This window comes from Dreissena polymorpha, chromosome 2, assembly GCF_020536995.1.
Source record: "Dreissena polymorpha isolate Duluth1 chromosome 2, UMN_Dpol_1.0, whole genome shotgun sequence".
Classification (NCBI taxonomy): domain Eukaryota; kingdom Metazoa; phylum Mollusca; class Bivalvia; order Myida; family Dreissenidae; genus Dreissena; species Dreissena polymorpha.
The window spans coordinates 53,550,015-53,572,915 of record NC_068356.1 but is presented as its reverse complement, the minus strand read 5'-3'; the positions used below and the strand labels follow the sequence as shown (position 1 = coordinate 53,572,915).

The window sequence follows — 22,901 nt, the reverse complement described above, 5'->3', positions numbered from 1 at the left end:
TGTTTAAGTTTAGATTTGAAATAACGTGCGGCAGTTTTCTACGCCTTTTTACAGCCCAACTGTCAGAGGAATGGGTTGGGGTCCGTCTGTCCCTCCGTCCAGACATCCTTCCGAATATCTGCTACTTTACTCATACTACAAACACATAAACTACAGGTACCCGCCTAGGTGGAATTTTGATTGGTCTCGAGTCGCCTACATCAATAGAGTGATCAACTAGGTCTGTTTGTGTGACCTTTCCGGTGTCATCAGTGAAAATATCACTATATTCGCATATAAGTGATTTCAATTGAATCTGTTCGTGATGATTGAATGTTTCAGAGGACTCTGCTAGCAATGGTTTTAAATGATCTGGGGCGGTATTCTGAAACTTTCTTAGAAAAAATATTCGCTAAGAATTCACGTTTTTTCTAAGTATTTTACTATAACTGTAATATTTTCTTAGTTTTTGTCTAAGAAACGTTCTACTCTCTTAGAATTTTCTTAGATTTGCCAAATTTTACTTAAAAAGTTAGAAACCTCAACACCTGTCTTAAACTTATAGAATTTTCTTAGATAAAATTTGTATCGGCCATTTTGTATTGATTCATAAAAACAAATATCGAATTTCACGTCGAACCATCACAGGTAAGTTAAATTTTAACATTGGTAAATAATGTTTACATTTTAAATGAGTGAAAGGCAACTAATTACGTAACATAAATACCCATCTTCGTAAGTTTACCCCCGCAAATGTGTGTACACAATTTATTAAATATATTTTGGCAGTATTTATTTATTATTATAATTCAATTTAATAGTATTTCGAAACCTTCACTTCCCCTCTTATACAAAATACGACACTGTTGAGTGACGAAACCTCCGTAGATACAGTAACTTTCCATCAAAACAAATATGGCGGACGTGTCAGTTTCGGTACATTTTGGAAAACTTCAAATGAACGTTTTCTATGTAAATAGGTACATAACGATGGAAAAGCACATCATTTATGTTGCTTTGTGGTTTAATGCTCATAATTGTATAACACTGTATGGATTTAGAATTGGTAACATTTATTAAATTAGAGAAAGTGTAATCGAATGTCAATGTAATACCATTTTAACTTTTATACTGATTTGAAAGAAAATCATGATAGTATTTCTTTGGTTTCTATTTTAAGTTATTGTCATCCTAACGTTGTTTACATTGTTGAAATGTTCATATTTTATTTGTAACCGGATGGTGAATTGCCGTTTTTACATACGTATTGCCTTTGAAATGAACTTTGGTTTGTAAAAAATGAAATAAGCCTTTAAGCATCAATACCTGACCCGACAAATGACACACCACCTAATGAAGCAATTAGCAACCCAATTCATTCAACCGGATCGTTACTCTCGCGGCGAACGGACGTGCCTCTTGATAAATCGGATTTTTGGATTATATTAATTAATTGCTTATCTTATCAGTCGTGGTTCTAGTCTAAGTCTATCTACCATTTCATACTGAATTCAGGGTCTATCTCTTGAAGTTGTACTTCGGGGAAAGAGCTCCGCTAGCAATAGGATCTAAGAGGAGTTGTTTAAGTGGGTTAGTTTTTGGAAAAGGAAAAGAAATAAGTTAAAGAATTTAAACGCAAAGGTTAGCTTATCCCACCAAATTTACAGTGTCTTCTTAGGAATAAAAGCATTAATAATAATAAAATCAGTGTCTCATTAATAATTTCAGTGCTAAGTGGAACAGAAAGGAATTAAGATAGGGAACCCAATCGGATCATAATCAGTTGTAATACTATCTCTCTTAATTGTGCTATAGTGGGGTGGATCTGTGTCACAGTGGGTGGATTTGGGAAAAGAAGGGCCGCGGAAAGTAGTAAGTCTTGCTAAGAGCTAACCCTAACATTATTTACCTTCCCCGACCCATACAGCTAATCCTCTTACCAGCTAGGGTTGATAGGGTAGTGATTTTTATTGTCGAAATAAACCACTGTGGAATAAATTTACCTTTATTTCAGCAGTGCTGAAATATAGCTGTCACGCGCGGCGAAGAATGTTCATATTACTCGGAATCAGCTATAAAGTAATCATTTTTAGTAAAATCGAATCAGATTCAACAAAACAAACAATTTGATACCAAGATGTAATATAGTTTTTACACAAAATGCAACTCAAAAGCAAATAAACATTATTTACAAATATTAAGTGCGCGTACTCGTGACGTCATTATTAATACGTCATACGACACAATGCATGTTGTTTCACGCTAAAGATGCAGTTATTTAGTGTCTTTTTTTTTCATTATTTCTTAAAAATCGGGGACGTAGAGGTATGATAAACGAAAAACAGGTTGGTTACTGATCTTTTTGTAATGTATTAGGCTCGACACGATTAAAAAAATTAAACAATGTTTGCTTAAAATATCTTTGGGATTTTCCGTCTAGTTCGATTTTCCTATTCTATGTTTAAAGAAATAATTTACGACTAAGAAAATTGATGGGATAAATCGAATACTAGGTCGGTGCCGAATAAAGCAAAGTTTATCTTGCTCGCCAAGGCTCGTGGTTCAGATTTTCTAAGCCTCGCAAAATAAACTTTGCTTTATTCGGCACCGACCTAGTATTCTCTATTTCTCCTGATTTCAGTAATTTTGAAGTGAGCTCTTACCTACGTTATTCCTGAATACAGATATTGGACTTATGATACTCAATCATAATATTAACAACTGGAAATAATATCTCGCGACAATTCGTAAAAACCAAGATTTTTTATTATCATATCGCTCTCTCTCAATTAGCGCTAGGTATCCTTAACTTCTGACTGAGACCGTGAACAAACACAAATTATTCGCCCTAATATTATATCACCAGTGTCAATTACACAAAGAATAGCTTAGCAAGGCAGTGCGAAGTGCGATAAACAACACCTTTCACCCGCCGCGAACAAAGATCCCCAATTAGTAAAACCGCCCTTCTCAATCACAAACTAATTTCAATTAGTAATAGGCAGATAATTAATTGAAACGCGAATATATAACAAACATTCATAGCATCCGTTTTGATTCTCTAATAACGACCAAGTTAAACATACGGTATAGTACAATAGCGCACCTGCTGGTACCTCTATCACGTCCGCGCATTCTAAAATAGCGACACTGTTGATCTACTTAAGAGTTAAAGTTGTTTTTGCTTTTTGCCGCTGATAGTGCTCCGATTGAAAATAATATACTTAGCGTTAACAGTAATTAGCAACGTTACAAATAAATACAATTAACATAGCAGAATCGCAATGGAAGACGCGGATCGGGTAACTAAACCCAGTAATCCAAAGACGTACGCAGACGCCACTGCGTCGATGTTGCAAACGCCGAAAATAAAGAGGGCAACTTTCCGAGTCCAGGACCTATCCTTGGACTCGGAAACGTTCTCACCGTTCACTGTTCCACTAACCCCTCAGCAACTCCTTGACATGCTAAACAGTAAATCCCCTGAGGAACCGACGGTTAACGGAAGCCCGGATACTGCTCCAATCTCTCCGCTCTATACGGCCACTCTTATTCCAAACTACAACATACTCTCTCAAACCTCTCCACCGGCAGAGAGAAATATCACTAGGCCATTAGAGACATCCCCTCCTAGGGATACTAACACTTCCGGTACTCAATCCGTCAGGCCACCCGCTCCCAAGCAACGTCCTACGCACGCAATATGGCTCACCCTTTGCCTGAGCACTGTCGCGGCGGTTTTCCCGCGGGACAAGGCTAAGGCAATTGGTGATGCCTTCGTTAAATTCGTAGGCGCGGAACAGGCGAACCCGTTCAAGGAGATTAGGTCTGGCCTGTTGTTTAAAATCCGCAAAGACGCGTTACCTAAGGCCCGACAATTCTCTTTTGGTACTTTTGACTTTAATCTCACAGAAAAACCCAAATACGGCAAGGGAATTATCCAAATACCGAAACACGCGAACGTTGAACAACTCAAAAACGAGCTGAAAGCCAAGCCTAATGTTGAAGCCGTACATAGTGGCACCAAAAACAGCTTTTTAACGGTCACTTTTAATACCGAAAACACTCCTACCAACATCATAGGCCTCAACGTTAAACCGGCACTTCTCGCCACCCTCCTCTGTTTCAAATGTCAGATGTTCGGACATGCATCCAACATATGTAAAAATAATGCGAAATGTCCTCACTGCGCCGGCAATCACGCACACGCATCGTACAAAACAAAGAACGTAGAGAAATGTGCCAATTGCGACGGAAAGCACAGCGCGGCGTACAAGGGGTGCCCCGAGTACCTTAAGTATCAAACCTTGATAAACAATAAAAACCTACGAGTGACCAACCAATATATCCATAACATAGAAGTAAGAAATAAGAGAACTAATCTAGAACAATTAGCTAAACAACTAGTCGGAAAGTCGGAAGCCGAAATTTTAACTATACTCCAAAATAAATTTCCCGATAACGAGGCGGAACACCAAGCCACTACAACAACAACCAACCCTAAACAGCCCGTGCATCCAAAACCGGCCGATCAGAACATAACACTGGACAACAATAACACACAATCTACCAACAGACAACAACAATCCAGTCAGCCACCCAATAAAACAGCCTCCCTAGCAACTCCGAAACAACAACAACAACAACGTCAACCTCTACGCTCACAAGAACAACGAACAACAAAGCAACAACAACACAAACATAGTCCGCATGAAAAACCAGCGCGTTCACCCCAGCACATACCTAGGAACCGACCACGTATAGGTCGCTACTGCTCGACCCCCATTAAGCATCCTAGATACAACAATAGATTCTCGCTCGCGCCGCCTTTCCCGGCCTGCTTCCGGAAGGCGTATGGCTTTTACTAATCAACATCAATATATACCTAGAGCTCGTACAACGTAACACCACACATCCTTCAATGTCTACGACAAATATCAACAATATTTCTAATCTTACCGTTTTGTCGTGGAACGCCCGAGGGGTTGGCAGTCATATTTCAAATCACAAAATGTATGAGCTACAGAACTATGTAAACAATCACGAAGCTGATGTGGTATGCCTCCAAGAAACAAACTTTAAGAGTAAAAACAAGCAAGTACATCTAAAAGGTTATCAAGACCTTGTAATATCAAAAGAAAGGGATAAAGCCTCTGGCACTGGAGTAGCCATCTATGTTAAATTGGGCATCCCATTTACGGAAATTAGCATCAACCAAGATTGCCCTATCGAATCGTGTGCCATCACACTTCACCTTACTAAACATCTTTGTTTTCGTGTACAATGTGTCTATGCTCAACCCGCAGATAATACTGTCAAAAACTATTCCAAAATTTTCCACTCTATAGAACATAGAAACAATAATATTATCGTTGGGGACTTTAACCTTAAACACCCTTGCTGGAACCCCGAGGGCAATCCACGATGCGACGATCATGCAGAAAATTTGCTAAAATTTATGAATAACAACAGTCTCAACTTCCTAAACGACGGACAGGTGACGCGACTGTCCGACCGCGCCGACCACCTAGATAGCGCGATTGACCTCGCCCTTACGTCGGCTAACTTACAAGCTATTAGCGAGTTTAATGTTATTGACAATTCGTTTGGGAGTGACCATCTCCCTATAGTAATAAATCTAAAACTAAAAATAGAGCACACCCTTCCGTCAATGCAACACAAGTGGAAAATCAATAAGGCTTCACCTGAGCAATGGAACAACTTTAAAGCGCAATGCGATAATGAATTTACCCCAAACCAAGATCCTACTGACTCTAACACCCACTTCCGATCATATTTAACTAAACTTAAAACAGCACTAGACAACTCAATCCCTGTAGTTAACAAAAAACCTAAAAAGATTAAACGCTCTGTCCCCTGGTGGAACCAGGAGTGCGAAGCAGCCATTAAATACCGTGAAAAATGTAGGAGAAAATGGAACAAAATCAAAACAGGCCCTAAATATGAAACACTTAAAGAAGCTCGCGCAACGGTAAAACAAGTAATCAAAAAAGCGAAACTCGACAGCTGGAATGATTTCTGTAACAATCTCTCGTACAAAACGACTAGCAAGGAACTTTGGGATCAGGTACACCGAATGCAAGGTAGGCCGCCCCCATTACTCCTATATTCCGTATAAACGGCGAAATTCTTGTAACCAACGCCGATAAAGCTACGGCCCTAGTCCATCTTCAAGCTGTAAGCAGCGACGAAGGCTACACCCATGAATTCATAGAGCGTAAACTTAAAATCAAAGAGGAATTCCCCGCCTGGCTCGAAACTCATAAGCAAGACGAAAACCATAATTATAATGCCCCGTTCAGCCTTTTTGAATGAGAAACAGCCTTACTAACGTGTAAAAATGGCGCACCAGACGATGATAACATCAATTATAAAATTCTCAAACAACTTCCTCTCTCCGCAAAACAAGATCTACTCGCTCTTTACAATAAATCATGGACCGAAGGCACGCTGCCGGAGGAATGGCACGAGGCCACAATTATTCCGATACTCAAACGTAATAAGCCTAAAGATGACCCAGCCTCATATAGACCGATATCCTTAACCTCAACATTCACAAAACTAATGCAGAAAATGATTAAACCGCGTCTTTGCGCCTCCCTAAAAAAAACAACCTAATTTCAACTAATCAATCAGGGTGTAGAGCCCATCACTCATGTGAGGATCATTTAGTGCGCCTCGAAGCCGATATAAAGAGAGCTCAAACCCTCGGCCAATCTGTGGCAGCCGTATTCCTAGACCTAACGGCCGCGTTCGATAAATTATGGAACGAAAACGCGATTCAAATGCTAAATAAGCTAGGAATCCAAGGTACTATGCTAAAATGGCTTGCAGCTTTCCTCACAACTCGCAAAATCAAAGTTCGACTGCAGGACGCGACCTCCGAAACGGTCGATACTATAAACGGCTGCCCCCAGGGAAGTGTTCTCTCACCGATTCTATTTTCCGCTACAATGAACACGCTAGACCGTGCAATCAACGAGCATAATGCTTAAAATGAAATCGATCTAATTAAACTCTCTCTTTTCGTTGACGACAGTGCTATATGGACTACATCTAAATCACCAAAAATAGCAATTTCCAAAATTCAAAAAGCTTTAACTACTATTAAAACTTGGAGTTCAACATACGGTTTTATAATTAATCCTACTAAAACTCAAGCAATCGTTTTCTCAAACGGCACCTCCAAAGCGACATCCAACAAAATTGCAGACCTTCCTCAATTAACGCTCTGTGGCACTATGCTTCCGTACCTTGAAAAAATTACCTTCCTTGGGATGATATTTGACAAACACTTAACTTGGAAAGACCACATACTTAATTTACTAGTGCGATGCCAAAAAGACCTTAACTTCATAAAATGCATCCAGAAAAATAACTGGGGTACAGATAAGCAAGCGCTGATGCGTATTTACAAAGCCACTATATGGGCAAAAATAAACTACGGAAGCATAGCATACCACTCAGCCAACAACAATCTACTATACAAGCTTCAAGTAATACAAAATACAGCACTAAAAATTATCACGGGCACGCGTAAATCCACAAGAACCGTTCTCCTCCACATCGAATGTGGGATGCTTAAACTGAACCATCAAAGAGAAATCAATCAGCTTAAATACCACGCGCGCACAAAGGCTTTAGGAAATGATCTCCCCATCAACCTAAGCGTAACCAAGGACGACCCGGTCTACCTTATAGGAAACAAGAAACCCTCGTACGCGATGAATGTTAAAAAGCTAAACAAGTATTATGAGATCGATAATATTAAAGTACAGCCACCTACTTATTATAGCCTGAGTGAAATATCCAAACCTAACATCGACTTTCACCTCTTAACACTAATTAAAAAATCCGAAATCGACTCCAACAGCGCAACCATCGCTCTAGACTATATTAATACCACATACGGCGAACACACTCAGATTTACACGGACGGTAGTAAAAATGAGGAATTAGAACTAGCCGGCGCTGCGTACGTAGTCTATAACCCGCAAAATGCCATTATCCATCACGGCAGAGTAAAACATCAAAAAGAATTGTCCATATTCTATGGAAAGCCAAAGGGGACCCCCGCTAAAATACATATACTTATATAGTAAATATCGGGATTGTCATTTTTCGCGGAACTTTCACTTTCCGCGAAAAACCAATGCCAGCATGGCCATAAAACACTACATACAAATCGAAATCTAAAAAGCGCGGAACTTTCATATATTTTCCGTCGGAGCAATTATTTTTCAACCCTGTAGAAAAAGCGGGCTCAATTAATCGCGCGGAACCTTATTTATCTACTCTGTACAAATAGTAGTGTTTAAAATCGCGCGGAGATTGTAGAATGCTATTTTAAGAAGTCTATTAAAGAGAGAAAATCCAGTAAATACCAGATCCAAAAAGCGCGGAACACAAATATCGTCCGCGAAAATTAAGCATTGAATTACTGTACAAATCTCGGGTTGTTAGGTGTTGGAATCCCTAGTTACCCGAAAAATTTGATTGGATCCGATACTTAGAAATAACCAATCAGATACTTTGTAACAAATGCAACACAATCAGTGCGTTCAGTAAGTATAACGTTTCAAGATGGCGGAGCGAATTGCATGGTTATTGTTTCTACTCGATGGATTCGCAGATACTTCGGAAATAGATCAGATTGGGATTAATAACTTTATTGCATACGATCATTTACATGTATTACCTGGTTTGTATTTGTACTTTTTAATATTGTGTAAAACTATCGGATAATTTGCATAATGTTGACAATCGTTAATTAAATGAGCCGCGCTCTGAGAAAACTGGGCTAAATGCATGTGCGTAAAGTGTCATCCCAGATTAGCCTCTGCAGTCCGCACATGCTAATCAGGGATTACACTTTCCGCTTTTATGGTACTTTTAATTTCAAGGAAGTCCCTCCTTACCGAAAATCAAGTTTATGCGGAAAGTGTCGTCCCTGATTAGCCTGTGCGGACTGCACAGGCTAATCTGGGATGACACTTTACGCACATGCACTAAGCCCAGTTTTCTCAGAACGCGACTGAAATAATAACTTATTGTAATGTAATGTACTTGTGTCTTGTATTCGTTCAGTTGAACGTCAATATATTAATAAATTTATTTTTGTTTTCAACCTATTAATTAAAATAAGGTATTGTTTTTAATCAGTTTTTAGTTTCGTTATAGCTGACCTAGATTAAAACATTTCGTCATAAATAAATGAATAAAATTATTAATAAATTTATGTTTTTATATAATTTATATATAAATTTTGTAGGTGTGTGTTGCCAGTAATGGTTGAAGATATGCCAAACAAATTGTGCCTCTCTATACAGACAGATTTCAGGTCTCAATTTCAACTTCAAAGGTCAACATATCACTGATATCAGGTTTGTCAGCTATTGGTTTGCATTGTATTTATCCACATTGCAGCAAGAACAACTGGATAACTTAACTTTTCAATAGCTATTACATGTAATTTAAAGTAATCATGTTTCTAAATCATCCACTAAATGCGGCTAATTCTCCACTTGAAAGTGTTGTATGTTTGAAGTTTTTTGTGACAAAATCTTGGAGTAGATCTATTTTACTCCCAAACTTCCTTTAAGATGATGCAGCCGCTGTAGTGATGGAAAATCTACTTCTTTAAAATATTTATAAGTGAATAGACCCTTTTCACAATAAGCCAATAGCGTGTAGTCAAATGATTTGCAGAATTCGAGAATGAGGCTTAATGTGTAGAGATTTCTAATAGTGCGTCGCAATATTGCTCTGCTTTTGATCATTTAGCGATTTAATGATATTGCCAACACAAGTTGACTTTGTCAGAATCAGCCGTTAATTACTTAATATATACTTTCCATTTTAAGTGCCAATATATGAAATACATTTTCTTGATTAAAGTACTTGTTTGTATTCATTTTTTTTCACAAATTCTGACACTCCAAGTATGGCTTTCAATTCTTAGTGTGTGTACATTGACAGTCTAAAACTTATTGGATTATCTGACACTCTTTGTTTGCGCATTATTTGGGCGATCGATCAATTATTTTGTTTATTGATAGATCTTGCGTTTAAATACCCCTGTATTCAGCACAAACCCATAACCTCGTTATGATCAGATACTGTGCAGACAATTACTAAATAACAACGTGATGTCATAAACCATAGGTTGCAGATATCTGGTCATTTGACACAATTAATGACACCTCCATGTGACCATGCCTTCTCGTGGTTGTAGCATTGCGTAGCTGTTTCTTGGAATAATTTAACGCCAAACTCTCAATTGTTGCTTTTATTGTACATAAAAGATATTGTCAACATTGAAAGTCATCTGTCCAAACAGATTGTGAGAAACTAAATACTGTATAGATATTAGCCAGTTTTATCATAATTATAAAGTGCTTTATACCTATATATTTTAAATATTTCAAAAATTTAATGCTAAACATTAGTGTCATTTTCTTCTATTTTATAGGACTTTGTCTTATGCTTGATTCAACTCTTACATGTTCAATGATTCATGAAATAGTTCACACACTAATACATCCATACCTTTGAGAATTGTAGTCTTGTAATACTTTGTATTGTATACTGCTAATTTATGACTTCGATTTGTGCAATAATCGATGTTTAGTCTTCCGACCACATTTACTCTGATGCTTATGGGTAACTCGTATTTTTATGCCCCCGGTAGGGTGGCATATAGCGGTTGAACTGTCAGTCAGTATGTCAGTCTGTCCGACCGAAAAAAAACTTTAACGTTGACCATTACTTTTGCAATATTGAAGATAGCAACTTGATATTTGGCATGCATGTGTATCTCATGAAGCTGCACATTTTGAGTGGTGGAAGTTCAAGGTCAAGGTCATCCTTCAAGGTCAAAGGTCTAAAATAATAATTTTTTTTTTTTAAGCGGCGCAGTATGGGGGCTTTGTGTTTCTGACGAACACATCTCTTGTTATTTATAAAGATTAAATATAATTTATTAATATACACTAATAGTATTAACTATTATGTCCTTGAATTATTATTTAGGTATTATAATTTTTATATAAGAATTACTTATTAATTTATTGACTTAACACAGCATGACATGTGATGGTTGTCTGTATGCATATGTTTGACTTAATTGTAACCAGTGTCAGTTCGCATTAAAATCTTGATATTCAACGCAATTTGCATAGCAAAAGAAAATGCAGTTACACGTTCAGCCTCGTTCTGCAATTCGACGCGTCAGGTGATATGATTGATATCTTAAAATAGTATCGCCTATATAATCGGTGTTCATATTGTGAAACTGGTCTATTATTCGATTATGATTAATTTGATGAATCAAGTTAATTTTTGTTAAATGTCTGTTTAAATATTAAGAAATTTATTTTATAACAATAAAGTAATATATAGGGAATTGAGTTACCTACACATTCTTTTAAAAGAAATTTGAATTGTAAATGTATACTTCATTTATTATGCCCTCCTTCGAAGAAGAGGGGGTAAATTGCTTTGCACATGTCGGTCTGTCTGTCGGTCGGTCCGTCCACCAGGTGGTTTCCGGATGATAACTCAAGAACGCTTGGGGCTAGGATCATGAAACTTCATAGGTACATTGATCATGACTCGCAGATGACCCCTATTGATTTTGAGGTCACTAGGTCAAAGGTCAAGGTGACCCGAAATAGTTAAATTGTTTCCGGATGATTACTCAAGAACGCTTAGGCCTAGGATCATGAAACTTTGTAGGTAGATTGATAAGGGCTGGCAGATGACCCCTATTGATTTTCAGGTCACTAGGTCAAAGGTCAAGGTCATGGTGACCCGAAATAGTAAAATGGTTTCCGGATGATAACTCAAGAACGCTTATGCCTAGGATCATGAAACTTCATATGTACATTGATAATTACTCGCAGATGACCCCTATCGATTTTCAGGTCACTAGGTCAAAGGTCAAGGTCACGGTGACCCGAAATAGTAAAATGGTTTCCGGAAGATAACTCAAGAACGCTTATTCCTATGATCATGAAACTTGATAGGTAGATTGATCATGACTCGCAGATGACCCCTATCGATTTTCAGGTCACTAGGTCAAAGGTCACAGTGACCCGAAATAGGAAAATGGTTTTCAGATGATAACTCAAGAACGCTTATGGCTAGGATCATGAAACTTCATAGGTACATTGATCATGACTGGCAGATGACCACTATTTATTTTTTAGGTCACTAGGTCAAAGGTCAAGGTTACAGTGACAAAAAACATATTCACACAATGGCTGTCACTACAACGGAGAGCCCATATGGGGGGCATGCATGTTTTACAAACAGCCCTTGTTTTGTAGGAATTCTGTGAAACTGTGGCACCATGTATGGTACCTGAGCGCACAATGTCTGTTGGAAAAAGGATATTGGAATAAGCAAAGGTAAATTTTATGTGAAGGAGGCTTGACAATTGCAAATATGGTTAGTTTTTTTGTAAGGCTCACAGAAAGTGGCCCTAGCCTTCATATGTAAACAAAAAGCTGAAGGAGTATTTATGAAAAATCGTGTAATCAAGTGTGCAATCTGTTACATTTTATTTATTAGCTTATCTATTTTTTTTGAAAAAAAATTATGAGCTATTGTCATCACCTTGGCGTCGGTGTCCGGTTAAGTTTTGTGTTTAGGTCCACTTTTCTCATAAAGTATCAAGTATAAAACTTAGTACATTTACTTAATACCATGAGGGGACTGGGCAGGCAAAGTTAGATAACTCTGGCGTGCATTTTAACAGAATTATGTGCCCTTTTTTTACTTAGAAAATTGAAAATTTGGTTAAGTTTTGTGTTTAGGTCCATTTTAATCGTTAAGTATCAAAGCTATTGCTTCATACTTGCAACACTTACTATTATAAAGGGACTGTGCAGACAAAGTTATGTAACTCTGACTGGCATTTTAAAAGTATTATGTGCCCTTTTTATTCTTAGAAAATTAAAAATTTGGTTATGTTTTGTGTTTTGGTCCACTTTACTCCTAAAGTATCATAGATATTGCTTTCATACTTGGAACACTCGCAAATTATCATAAGAGGACAGAACAGGACAAGTTATATAACTCTGGTTGTCATTTTGACGGAATTATGGTCCTTTTCTTACTTAGTAACTTTGAATATATGGTTAAATTTTGTGTTTTGATCTACTTTACTTCTCAAGTACCAAGGCTATTGCTTTCAAACTTCAAATACTGTCATGCTATCATAAGTTACTGTACCTGGCAAGTTGAATTTTACCTTGACCTTTGAATGACCATGACTCTCAAGGTGAAATTATTAAATTTTGCTAAAATTTCCATAACTTCTTTACAAGCCTTACAAAGCAACTGTTACCTGACATACCACAATAGACTACCCAAACCATCCCCCGCACCCCCCCCCCCCAAAAGAAAAAAGTACTTTTTTTTTCATTTTGAAAGATCATCTAATAAATGACCACACCCTCACACTATACCCCCAGCCCATTTTTTTAAACATGGCTAAAAAACACAAATATTTATTTTTATCATTTTTTCATTTTTGAAGATAGTGTAATAAATGACAACACCACCACACTATACACCCTTCTCCACCCCACCTCTCCCTCCTTTGTGATTGAAGTATTGAGAAAGGTCCCTTCAACTTTAAAAAAAATAGATGAGAGGTCTGAACCCGCAGGGCGGTGCTCTTGTTAACAATCAAATGAGACGTAACTTAGAAGCTTCACTTCATTTACTTTGTCAGGCTGGCGTAGTGGATATGGTGTTCACCTAGTGATGGGAACATTTTGGGTTCAACCCTGTTTATTAGCGGTCTCTTTATCTTCATAAATACAAAGTACTGATTATTCCCAGAAAACGGACTCTAGAATGTCTTAATAAGCCTAAAGCTTTCAATGCAATCAAGCATAATTAATATGGCTAAACTCTAGCATGAATTTTACTTTTGTATTTCAGGGACTCAACATTACACAGTCATTTCAACATGTAGAGTCTTGTCAGCAAAGATGGAGCAGTACATCAGATTTTCCGAATCTCGTCATGAGCTGAAGATCATTGCCTATGGATTTCATGAATGATGTAAAATGATTTGACTGTTGATGGAACCCACAGTGCATGTCCTGCTTCAACATCTGAGCATAGGTCCTTGTTTATCAGCAGTTTAGTTCTTCAAGCAGTCTGTGACAGTAACTTGAAATGTTTGGATGGCCAAGTTCTATGCATGATGCCCATTTAAATAGGAACGGCCCGGTGGCGCATTAAATGGACAATTTTTCGAATGTTCTCGTGGATTCAGCTTACCGCCTGACAAGAAATCTTGCTTTTTGTTCCGTATCGAGGCCATGGACATTTGTATCATTTGCAAAAGATACTGCGATATTTGTGCCTTTGTTCATGCTTTATAGTTGATGAACAATTGGAAGCCATAACCTGTTTTATAGGATGGTGTTAGTGGGACAATGAATTTTGTAAAGATTTAAAGACTGGAAAAGATAATTAAAAGTCAAATGAGTTCTGCTATTGTTAAGCATGCTTTATTGATTTGTAATGTTAGAAAGATAGCATTATAAACAGAATAAAATGTCCATAATTTGAATATTCTACTGTTTTCAGCAACATTTAATTTGATATAGTACAAAATGCTGCATCATGTTATATCATGATCCGTTTTGTGAACAATGACCTTTCAATGTATATTTAATAATTTGCCAATGGGTGTTACACGCATTAGCCCTACCATTAGCCCAAAAAGGAATTGCTTAGGAGTTTTGCCACCTTCTAGAGAAAAATACTTCTCAGAAACAATTGCATTTTGGAAAGTCTATGGCTAGTAAAATTTGGATTCCTTTTGGATACCCAAGGTTACCAATTTATGTTTAATGAATTTGCAATAAAAAGCTTTGACAGAACATAATATCACAGAGTTGAACACGTGTATGGAATAAAGTGGAAGTTGATTTAATGAGTAATACACATTATATGCTTCTTTGATTAAAAGTTTGTGTTTTCACTAAAACTTCAAACATAGTAAGCTTTAAGGTATTGCAACTAAATAAAAGATTCAGATTTAAATGGTATTATTTTAATGCGCTGTCTAATACATATGAGCCTCGCTCTGTGAAAAAGTGGTTTAATGCATGAGCACTCCAGATTAGGCTGGGCAGACCGCACAGGCTAATCAGGGACGATACTTAACGCACATGCATTAAACCCCTTTTTCACAGAGCAAGGCTCATATCTGTTCAATAAACCAAAGATAATCAAAAACAAAATGAGACATTTAACCCTGTACCACTCAAAACGCACTAAGACACATTAGATAATAAATTTAATTTAACACCTTTCTTACTATACTAAAGTTTTGAAGGCTTTGTTTCCAACCCATGGATACTAATGAGCAGCAAACAGCATAACACCTGAACAGATTGTGAGTTACTTGCAGGCTGTTCTGGTTTTATGATGTTTGCATGTAGAAATTTTAAAATTTCCTCAAAGCAGGAAAAGGTTAATAATAACACAACAGCAATTATACTAATTTTTAAGACTTCATACTAATGCAAGTAACTTGCAACTGTCTAACCAAAGTCGGAGATGGTGGAGGGCAAAATTAATGGCTGTGCACCTTGAATTATCTATTCATACTCAAACAATATAATGTTGATATACAGTATCTTGTACAGCATGCATCTAATACTACAGCCAAATTTGCTTACAAATAATATTACAAGAAACACAAGTCATTAAAGACTTAACTTTATTGCATCAACCATTTAGCAGGAATAAAATATAAAGAGAAAAATTATGGCAATTTTTTCATCTGAACACACAAGTCTTGATATACACTCCCATTGCATATAAAAACGACAGTTTACTATTTCTCCGTTCTATATGTCAGCATAAAGACAAGATGGTATTCACTGTGCAATAAAACACAAGCAATCATATTACAATTGCTTTTAATTATATGAACTGTACCTTCACTAACATTCAAGAATTTTAATATAAACACATGATGAAAGATGAGCTTTTTCTTGTCTTAAAATAACTTGATACTTTGCAATGGCCAAACAATACAACTCAACATACAAATTATCCAACAAAATATATTTTAATGACACAATATTTTTATTCAACAATAGGAATAGCTTAAGGTTGTAACGTATTACACTAAAGTCACAGTGTCAATCTAAGTAAAGAGTAGAATCATAAAGAGATGTCCACAACGGATGATGTGCAAGCTGGCTCTGACTCAGATTTCCACATCAGTTGATGTGCAAGCTGGTTATTAAAAGGATGTGAACAACCGATGACGTGCAAGCTCTAAGACAGATATCCACAACAGAGAATGTCCTTGCTGGCTCTGACTAATGTCCACAAGTAAATAACATGCAAGCTATCTCTGACTGATGTCCTAAACATATGACGTGCAAGCTGGCTCTAACACAGATGTCCACAACAGATTACGTGCAAGCTAGCACTTACACGGATGTCCACAACAGAGGATGTACAAGCTGGCTCTAATACTGATGTCAAAAAGAGATGACGTGCAAGCTGGTTCTTACACGGATGTTCACAACAGATGACGTGCAAGCTAGCACTAACACCGATGTCCACAATAGAGGACGTGCAAGCTGGCTCTAACACCGATGTCCACAACAGATGACGTGCAAGCTGGCTCTGACTCGGTTGTCAACAGCAGATGTCAGATGGGCAAGCTGGCTCTGCCTCAGGTATGTACACAGAAGATGATGTTCAAGTTGGGAACAGTGCTACAGCTATAAAATACAAACACCATGTTTCATACTATCATATTATTTTACTGCATGTATTTCTTCTACAATACAGAACATTATACTCATTATTTGCATTCTGCTATTGATATCTTAAGGTTTACCAGATGCTTTGTGTGAAGATAGTTCATAACAGAAATTAGCCGAAAAACACTTTTAAGACATAATGTGCATTCTGCTTTAAGAAATATAGCTCAGAATTCACTGGTTAAATCAAATTTTTTGGACTAAATTGGCGTGCCATGCAGACAAAATGTTGAGTTTTGAAACTGTGTCGTATCTGGTGTGAATCTTGAGTTATTTAATTTGGTCAGTATATCAGATGTGTACACCTGTTATATGTTAACTGTAAGAGTTTAGAATGTCTTGACAGTCATTGTGTTTGTAATACATTGTGTTATCTTTCAGATTTGTGTGACAGTTAAATATAATAATCAATAATCTTGTTCTGCATGCCGGTCAAATTGTTCCGTGGTAAACACCTACCCATTGTGGTCAACTCGTACCTGTTTTTTAGTCAACTTGTACCTACCGGAACTAAACCCGTACCCGATATACAGAAATAGGTGTAGGATGGTAAGCTTATAAGTCAAACTCATAGAGACAATTTTTATTTTCCTCTTGATGTTTCCACTTAAATTATCTAAGCATTGCTCACGCAAGTTGTCTGCTGCAGATATGTATAAGCAGCGAAAGTGTTGATGAATATTGACACTTGTGGTTGATGTCTTTCAAGAATTTGACAATTGTGACAAAATAAGACAAATGAAACAAGTTGAATAGTTTGAATGAGGTACGAGTTGACAACAAGAGCACCGCATAACGGCTGCCATGCTCGGCTACAGGTGCTTGTCAGATTATTTTTTTTAGAGGTCACAATGACCTTGACCTAGTGACCCCAAAATGGGTGTGGAGTGTAGAACAAATCAACATGCATCTACATATGAAGTTTTAAAGTTGTAGGTGGAAGCACTTTGATTTTAGAGCCAATGTTAAAGTTGTATAGTAGAGGTCACAGTGACCTTGACCTTTGACCTAGTGACCCAAAAATGGGTGTGGCGTGTAGAACTCATCAAGGTGCATCTACATATGATGTTTCAAAGTTGTAGGTGGAAGCACTTTGATTTTAGAGCCTATGTTAAAGTTTTATATTAGAGGTCACAGTGACTTTGACCTAGTGACCCAAAAATGGGTGTGGCGTGTAGAACTCATCAAGGTGCATCTTCATATGAAATCAAAGTTGTAGGTGGAGCACTTTGATTTTAGAGCCAATGCTAAGGTTTTAGCACGACGCCTACGGCGGACGACGAGCTGGCTATGACAATACCTCGGGTTTTCTCCGAAAACGCCGAGCTAAAAATGGGTACGAGTTGACCAAGGTACGAGTTGCCTTTGGGATGAATTGCCTGTAAAGCCTTGTTCTTTTTCTTTACAATTGAAGATGTATACGGTGCTGGACTAGAGCATACGACTACCATAACAATAACTTGGCTCTCTACTAACTGAGCTTAAGGGAAGATGTTTCTTACACACAAACACTATATTTCATTATTTGACGACATATGATTATGACGTGTTTATGCGGGTGTTTATGTTTTATCAGAGACGTTTGCATATAGACAAATCGTGAAAACAACACTCGATACTCTTGGGCTGTTTTTGCATTAAAATTCATAATACATGTATGTTAAATACTAACCTCATTGCTAATGTCATCAAAATTGATCACTCTTTCGCCCTTAAAAGGTTTTGTGTTAATGTGAAACAACCGTCATCATGATGACTGCATGAATGCTGGATAAGACGCGAGTTTTGATTGGTTCTTTCTAGGTGTCGGAACCAATCAAATTTTATCGCGTAACCACATAGCAACCCGAATTTCGTGCAGTAATTCAATGCTATTGAAAATCGCGCGGAGTAATGAATCTTCCGCGCGATTTTTCATTAGCAACCCGCAATTTACATAGCAACCCGAGATTTGTACAGTAATTCAACGCTTAATTTTCGCGGAAGATATTTGTGTTCCGCGCTTTGTGGATTAGGTCCGCGCGATTTTATACACTACTATTTGTACAGAGTAGATAATATTAAGGTTCCGCGCGATTATTTGAGCCCGCTTTCTCTACGGGGTTGAAAGATAATTGTTCCGACGGAAAATATATTAAAGTTCCGCGCTTTTTAGATTTCGATTTGTATGTAGTATTTTACGGCTATGCTTGGTTTTTCGCGGCAAGTGAAAGTTCCGCGAAAAATGAAAATCCCGATATTTACTATATAAGTATATGTATTTTAGCGGGGGTCCCCTTTGGCTTTCCATAATATTCACCTGTGAACTATCGGTCATTAATGACGCAATAATATGGCTAAACACGCTTGACACTCACGATCAAACAAACTACGCGATTTTAACTGACTCTCTTAGCGCACTACAAGCACTAAACGCAGGCTCATCAAAAACGCGACCAGACTTAATATACGCAGTCTTAGTAGGTATCACGCAATTGACTAATAAAAACATATCTCTGAAATTAATATGGATACCGAGTCATGTAGGCATCCCGGGCAACGATTATGCCGACAAACTTGCAAAAAGAGGATCACAAGAGGGTATACTCTCCGGATTAAAACCCAGCGCACGCGAACTTATCGCCAATATTAACTAAAAAGCGTATACTGAACAAGACCACCACTATTCAATATACTGCGCTGATCATGACTTGCCATTTATCACTAACCCAAGCCACAAGATTCATATCTATAGCGCCATTAAACAAGAAGACAGAGCATATACGCGCATGCGCCTAATGGTGTCTAGATTACACGGCGATTACCACAAAACAGTTCTCTGCCCCCAATGCAACGTTCCAGACACCTTCGAACATTTATTCTTTATATGCCCTCATCATGCGGCCCAAAGACTAGAGCTAAGTGCAGGTGTAATAGCAGTATACAGCAATAACACGGTAAATATTGATCGCCGTCTACTGCTAATGCCTCCGAACAAGATCGGATCCGTTGTAAGGCAACATGTTTTCAAATTTTTGCGAGACACGGGATATCTGAACAAAATATAAATACGCTAATTACATCGCGCATGAAGCGTACAGTTAAACACTCCGATAGCGAGCTTCCAACGCGAATGCCTTATTAAAATAATAATAAATACGACAATATAAATACACAAGATTTATCGTGTTCTTTACACCCTAAATAATAACTCGCAGACCCTCGTGACTGTTGAAAACAATGGTCCCGAGTGGGACGCCGCGGTGATGTGGGAGACGCCGCAGGAAGGAAAATAGGATGATAGCATGTTTCGCTTCATCCCAATATTATACAAACATTATATATCCGTAACAATACCTCTTTGTTCTCATACTTATAGTAATTTAAAGTTTAATTCTCAAATAACTTGCCAAATAAACACAAATATGTACAGAAAAGACTATTTTTTGAGATTCTAACGTATTCTAATTATCTCCCCTGTAATAGCAAGTTATAAGGAAGATCGCATTATACGAACATTCGCAATCTTAAACCCTTATTGCTACAAATTCTGCTCGTAAATGTAGTATGTTCTGTCAGAATTCAATTCAAAACTAGATGTATACCTGCACTTAATCTTTAAAAAAAGCGATACAATAGGGCATACTAATCAGTCTAGCGTCTTCTGTATAAATTACCTCCCTTAGGCTTATCCGAAAAGCAAAAATATGCATATAAGTAAATCGCGTAATAAATAAAATAAAGCGCGTGCCGGTGCCAAAATAAAAATACACTTAGCTAATTTTATAACACCCTGTCTTCTGGACCATGTCCGTGGACTATGGCTAATGAGAGGATCTCCTGGGCGGGCACGGATGACGGGTCACTTCAGTATGTCACTGTGGCAACTCGCCCGAGCCCGCCCAGAGTAGGCCTACGGCAGTATCACGGCCCGAACGTGGCACGGATATGTCAGCCGACCTATAGTTTCCCCGTCACAGGGCATAGCCAACGGATCACACCTGTGTGTCAGTGGGGCCCCCTGGTCTGTGCCCTGTGACGACACCGCGGACGGGATAGGGCTGACAGGCTACACAAAGTAACCCAGTACAACAGCAACAACACTCTCTTAATACAATGACGGAAGGGTTTACGCTACCAAACATAACTGACACCCAAACCCACGCAATGTATCGGTCACCTGCCTCGTTAACAACCGCAACTTAACAACATAGACGCAATTTAACGCCTCCCCCCGTGAGAAACAGTTAGCAATTGAGATAACAGTATCCGGGTTCCGCGAGACCCCTCCCCGTGCTGGCTTTTTAACTCTCCTTTTTTCCGCTGCATACAGCACGCAGCAACCGACGACAACGTAACAGGGGAATGCACACAGACAACTCACTTCCACAAATTAGCGGAAGCCGCACTAAGTGCGCACGTAAGTAACTCATTACTTGAGATATCTACAGTGCAACCCCTAGGTGTATATAGCATAACAGTATCATACTACCATGTTTTTGTCATTATTTACATATGTATATTATAAAACTATGTTGGTTGGAGCGTGCCGGACGGGATAGATTATCTATGACTCTGCCGACACGACCCATCCAAGATGACAAAAAAAAAAAAGGTAAATGTATTTATTATTTGCTCACCATCCTATATCCCAGTAGTACACTAACCGTTGTATTTGAATACTCTTATGTACCTATATAGCCGGCGTCGCCCACAGAACGTCAATTGCGACGCAGGAAGTAGCTGCGCTACGGCCAAACAAAATAGTACATAGGGCTGCTGCCGGTGTCACCATAGATAACATAACTATAACGTGCGTGCTCTCCTAATACCAAACTACTAAAACACAGCCCCTCTCTTCTATCATGACCTATCAAAAATAGTCTGGCCCCAACAACAACACAGAGCGGCAGACCACCACCTCAGCAAGAAGAAAGAAAAATCTTGATATTGTCTATGCCCACAATTAAAACTAGTCATCTCGGTCGAATAAAGCATAGTCAGGCCCCCTCTTTTATCATCAAATAAATGATCTGGCCCTGACAACACCATACTACCAACTCTCATAAAAATAACAGTGAGAGCCCACGTCACCATAAAATACGACACAAGGCAGCATAGCGATATTTGAAACATAACTAACACCATGTACTAACATGTCCTCCGCGAGGGACGTTAAAAGGGGGTGCAGTGTACCGGTGCTAAACACCGGGCACTTAAAAGAACCAGGGACGCCTCTGGAGTCGGGGCGTTGCCTGTATCCCGCTCGAACCCCCACTAACACCTCTCTTGGGGCGGAGAGCACAACAACCATACACAGTCAGACAAAAACGGGTTTACTACAACATAATAATAACGTCTAACAAAGCTCAAAATACTCCTTATAACATAGTACATCACTTCACACCTAAATATAAAAACAAACACTACGTAAAAATAAATATAATTCAGGCAAATCTGATGCATGGTCTGGATGGGGGGCAGGCGGGCGAAAAAAGACGATGGTGGCTCCGAGTGAAATGAGTGCTGCTCCTTGGTCGGCCTCTAGGACTGATCTACACACAACCGCATATACATAATCACCATAAGACCTAGAACTCAACTTCATAACACTCATTTACTCAGCACCCCCAAACAAACTAGAACACCGAACACACCTATATAACTCCCACATACACACATCACTAACCTACCCAACACCCTAAGCAAACCAATACACCGAACACCCCTACATAACAAACAAACTCATACTACCCATGCACACAGCACTACACCTAATCATAAAATCATCACCAACAATACAGTACAGGGCACATTAAGGTCTCATTGGCCAGCGTGCACTGAACTCTACTAAAACTAAAAGTACAAACCTTTGGCAAAACACCCGGACACCCGGGGTAAATCTGACCTACTCTGACTTAAAACAACTTTATCTCCTGAAAGGTCACAGGGGCAGGTCGAACCTCAAAGACCTCGTGAAGAGGCCGGTAGGACCTGTAAATAAACTCTGATTAAAAAAAAAAGTGCTGGTTGGGGTATAGTAAGGTCTTAGTTCCTGTAAGTGCTGGTTGTGGTATAGTGGAGTCTCAGTACCTCAAAGACTGTTTG

At 38.4% G+C, this 22,901-nt stretch overlaps 3 protein-coding genes and 1 long non-coding RNA gene across 12 annotated transcripts in view; 2 read left to right on the top strand and 2 right to left on the bottom strand.

The window, feature by feature from the left end:
- Positions 1-22,901, bottom strand: part of LOC127867042 (uncharacterized) — a 502,500-nt gene that overhangs the window by 261,282 nt on the left and 218,317 nt on the right. The window lies entirely within an intron of this gene.
- Positions 1-22,901, bottom strand: part of LOC127867056 (uncharacterized) — a 401,999-nt gene that overhangs the window by 349,384 nt on the left and 29,714 nt on the right. The window lies entirely within an intron of this gene.
- Positions 1-22,901, top strand: part of LOC127867051 (dihydrofolate reductase-like) — a 407,711-nt gene that overhangs the window by 363,979 nt on the left and 20,831 nt on the right. The window lies entirely within an intron of this gene.
- LOC127867060 (uncharacterized) lies at positions 8,576-14,197 on the top strand. The gene is made up of 3 exons (XR_008043243.1): positions 8,576-8,701; positions 9,272-9,383; positions 13,954-14,197. It is a non-coding gene; the product is annotated as an uncharacterized LOC127867060 (long non-coding RNA).